The sequence below is a fragment of the Aethalodelphis obliquidens genome, unplaced genomic scaffold (genome assembly GCF_003676395.1).
Source record: "Aethalodelphis obliquidens isolate GAN/ISIS:26980383/991018 unplaced genomic scaffold, ASM367639v1 scaffold6, whole genome shotgun sequence".
Lineage (NCBI taxonomy): Eukaryota > Metazoa > Chordata > Mammalia > Artiodactyla > Delphinidae > Aethalodelphis > Aethalodelphis obliquidens.
In genome coordinates this window covers 33,128,172-33,133,223 of record NW_020837950.1, presented here as the reverse complement: position 1 = coordinate 33,133,223, position 5,052 = coordinate 33,128,172, and positions in this window count along the sequence as shown.

Here is a 5,052-nt window from a genome sequence, read left to right as displayed (position 1 = left end):
TGAATTCTATCAAACATTTAGAGAAGAGCTAACACCCATCCTTCTCAAACTCTTCCAAAAAGTTGCAGAGGAAGGACCACTCCCAAAGTCATTCTAGGAAGCCACCATTACCCTGATATCAAAACCACACAAAGATATAACAAAAAAAGAAAATTACAGAAAAATATCACTGATGAATATTAATGCAAAAATCCTCAACAAAATACTAGCGAACAGAATCCAACAACATATTAAAAAGATCATACACCATGATCAAGTGGAATTTATCCAAGGGATGCAAGGATTCTTCAATATACACAAATCAGTCCATGTGATACACCATATTAACAAATTGAAGAAGAAAAAGCATATGATCATCTCAATAGATGCAGAAAAAGCTTTTGACAAAATTCAACACCCATTTATGATAAAAACTCTCCAGAAAGTTGGCATAGAGGGAACCTACCTCAACATAATAAAGGCCATATATGACAAGCCCACAGCAAAATGGTGAAAAACTGAAAGCATTTCCTCTAAGACCAGGAACAAGACAAGGATGTCCACTCTCACCACTGTTATTCAGCATCGTTTTGGAAGTCCTAGCCATGGCAATCAGAGAAGAAAAAAGAAGTAAAAGGAATCCAAATTGGAAAAGAAGCAGTAAAACTGTCACTGTTTGCAGATGACATGATACCATACATAGAGAATCCTAAAGATGCCACCAGAAAACTACTAGAGCTAATCAATGAATTTGGTAAATTTGAAGGATACAAAATTAATGCACAGAAATCTCTTGCATTCATATACACTAATGATGAAAAATCTGAAAGAGAAATTAAGGAAACACTTCCATTGACCACTGCAACAACAACAACAAAAATACCTAGGAATAAACCTACCTAACGAGACAAATGACCTGTATGCAGAAAACTGTAAGACACTGATGAAAGAAATTAAAGATGATACAAACAGATGGAGAGATATACCATGTTCTTGGATTGGAAGAATTAATATTGTGAAAATGACTATAATACCCAAAGCAATCTACAGATTCAATGCAATCCCTATCAAATTACCAATGGCATTTTTTATAGGACCAGAACAAAAAATCTTAAAATTATTATGGAGACACAAAAGACCCTGAATAACCAAAGTAGTCTTGAGGGAAAAAAACAGAGCTGAACTAATCAGACTCCCTGACTTCAGACTATACTACAAAGCTACAGTAAAAAAGACAATATGGTACTGGCACAAAAACAGAAATATAGATCGATGGAACAGGATAGAAAGCCCAGAAATAAACCCATGCATCTATGGTCAACTGAGCTATGACAAGGGAGGCAAGGATATACAATGGACAAAAGCCAGCCTCTTCAATAAATGGTGCTGAGAAAACTGGACAGCTACATGTAAAAGAATGAAATTAGAACACTCCCTAACACCGTACACAAAAATAAACTCAAAATGGATTAGCTACCTAAATGTAAGACTGTACACTATAAAACTCCTAGAGGAAAACATAGGAAGAACACACTCTGACATAAATCACAGCAAGATGGTTTTTTGATCCACCTCCTAGAGTAATGGAAATAAAATCAAAAATAAACAAATGGGACCTAATGAAACTTAAAAGCTTTTGCAAAGAAAAAGAAACTACAAACAAGACGAAAACGCAACCCTCAGAATAGGAGAAAATATTGGCAACGAATCAATGGACAAAGGATTAATATCCAAAATATATAAACAGCTCATGCAGCTCAATATTAAACAAACAACCCAATCAAAAAAATGTGCAGAAGACCTAAATAGACATTTCTCCAAAGAAGACATACAGATGGCCAAAAGGCACATGAAAAGCTGCTCAACATCACTAATTATTAGAGAAATGCAAATCAAAACTACCATGAGGTATCACCTCACACCGGTTAGATTGGCCATCATCAGAAAATCTAGAAACAACAAATGCTGGAGTGGGTGTGAAGAAAAGGGAACCCTCTTGCACTGTTAGTGGGAATGTGAATTGATACAGCTACTATGGAGCAGTATGGAGATTCCTTAAAGAACTAAAAATAGAATTACCATATGACCCAGCAATCCCACTACTGGGCATATACCCAGAGAAAACCATAATTCAAAAAGACACATGCACCCCAATATTCATTGTAGCACTATTTACAGTAGCCAGGTCATGGAAGCAACCAAAATGCCCATCGACAGACAAATGGATAAAGGAGATGTGATACACAGATACAATGGAATATTACTCAGCCATAAAAAGGAACGAGACTGGGTCATTTGTAGAGACGTGGATGTTTCCAGAGACTGTCATAGAGAGTGAAGTAAGTCAGAAAGAGAAAAACAAATATCGAATATTAACACATATATGTGGAACCTAGAAAAATGGTACAGATGAACCGGTTTTCAGGGCAGAAATAGTGACACAGATGTAGAGAACCAGTGTATGGACACCAAGGGGGGAAAGTGGCAGGGGGAGGGGGTGGTGGTATGATGAATTGCAAGATTGGGATTGACAGGTATACACTAATATGTATAAAATGGATAACTAATAAGAACCTGCTGTATAAAAAAATATATAAAATAAAATTCAAAAAAAAAAAAAGAAAAAGAGCACAACGTTCAAACTGTTATTGTATCCAAGGTCTTTAGGATATAATATATGGGGGTGGGATAGAGAAGGTGGGAGGGAGACGGAAGAGGGAGGAGATGTGGTGATATATGTATATATATAGCTGATTCACTTTGTTATAAAGCAGAAACTAACGCACCATTGTAAAGCAATTATACTCCGATAAAGATGGTAAAAAAAAGAAAAAGAAAAAATGATACATGACCCTAGGAATTCCCTGGAGGTCCACTGGTTAGGACTTCGTGCTTTCACTGCCGATGGTATGGGTTCAATCCTGTGTCAGGGGACTCAGATCCTGCAAGCTGCTAGGCGTGGAAAAAAAAAAAGGTATGACCCTAACTTATTTTGTCAAGTCTCAACCTGTACCCTATTTATCAGTCAAAATAAAACTTTACCTTTTTCAGGAGAAGCCCCATGCTTTCCCGTTATTCTGTATTTGCTCAGGCAATTGGTTCCATCTGAAATCTCTTTTCCCCCAATTCTGTATATCAGCATCCTATCCCTTCTAGAACTTCATGTAAGGAGAATAAAAAAGTGTGTATTATTTTATATCTAGCTTCTTTCATTTAGCATATACACTTTTTTTACATTCTTCAGTGTATCAGTAGTTCATTCCTTTGCACTGCTTAGTAGTATTTTATTGTAGCCTATATCACAATTTGTTTATTCTTCTCTTGTTGGGTATTTGCATTGTTTAGGGGTTACTATGAATTAAGCTGCTGTGAACATTTCATGTATAAACCTTTGGGCAGGCATATTTTCATTTTCTCTTTGGTACATACCTAGTAGTGGAATGTCTTTTTTGGTGAGGTATCTGCTCAACTATTTTAAAAGCAGATACCATTTAAAAATTTGGGTTGTTTTTCTTATTTTTGAGTTGTCAAATTCTTTCTATTTTCTGGATATAAATGTTAAAGCATTAATTGAAACCGTGCACCTCAGATTGCGACTTGAACCCATGCGGCCAGGACTTGAACATGGCCAAAACCCTGCTTGGGACTCGAACTCACGGTGTTTTAATTAGAATCACTCACCTGGTGTCTGGACTTACTGAGGCTCATGTTCTTTGTGTCTCAGCGTGGAAAGAATTCAGTGAGAGACAGAGTGATAGTTAAGAAGCAGATTTATTTAGAGCGAAACACACTCCACAGACAGAGTGTGGGCCATCTCAGAAGGTGAGAAAGGCACCAAGGTATGAGGTTGTCAGTTTTTATAGGGGTGGGTAATTTCATAGCCTAATGAGTGGGAGGAGTATTCCAGCTGGTTCAGGAAGGGATGGTGGTTTCCAGGAATTGGGCCACCGCCCACTTTTTGATCCTTATGGTTGGCCTTGGAACTGTCATGCCACCTGTAGGTGTGTCATTTAGCTTGCTGATGTGTTACAGTGAGCATATACTGAGGCTCAGGGTCTAGTGGAATTTGACTTATCTGCCATCTTGGACCCATTTGGTTCTAATCAGTTTATGTCTCGTCCTCTGGCTATGTCATTGTTTCAAAGGTTGTGCCCTGCCGCCTTCCCTCCTGTTTCATAATCAGCATTTACTTTATTATGACTTGTGAATATTATTCATGGCTGAGCTTAGAGAATTATATGACTATATATTTTTTTCTTATAAACTTGCTTAACTAGAGGTAGTAATCGTCTCCCTCCCCCTCCCCACCAGCTTATTTGTTCGATTGGTATTCTACATACATTTATGATTATGGTTAAATTCTCTGCAAGACATATAAATCTCACAATGCATTCAAAAGCATCAGTCAATACTTCAGGTGGTGTATGTGTGATTTCTTTCCCTCTGTCTCTCTCTCTCTTTTTGTTTTTGTTTCTTGGAAACATCCTTCCTAGAGCTGTCAGCACAATGAAGGGAAATTACTTGCTCTCAAGTTCATCTCTGAAATTTCATACTCTTGAGATTTATCTTAAAAACTTCCAGAGAGAAGGTCAAATAAACAGGATTAGGAAAAGGGCTCTAGATTTTTCAATAGTAACATAGAAATCAGAGAACAGTGGAGCACTGCCTTCAAAATTTTGAGGGAAAATGATTTGCAACTTAAAATTCTCTCTAACCAAACTCTCAATCAAGCATGAGGGTAGAATAATGACATTTTACATTATTATGCAAAAGTCAAAAAATTTAGCCCCTATGGCATCCTCTCAAGAAGCTATTAGAAAGTGTGCTCTAGACATGGGATCTAGGAAACAGGGCATCAATCCAGGAGAGACAAGAACAGGCATCTTCCTGGGCCACTGCAAGACAACTATGCAGCAAGTTGAGAGCAGTAAGCTCAGACTGGGACAGTAAACTGGACAAAAAAGGGTGTTTCCAAGAAACAAAAAGAAAAGAGAGAGAGAGAAAGAAATCACACACACCACCTGAAATATTGACTGATGCTTTTAAATGCATTGAAAGATTTACATGCCTTGT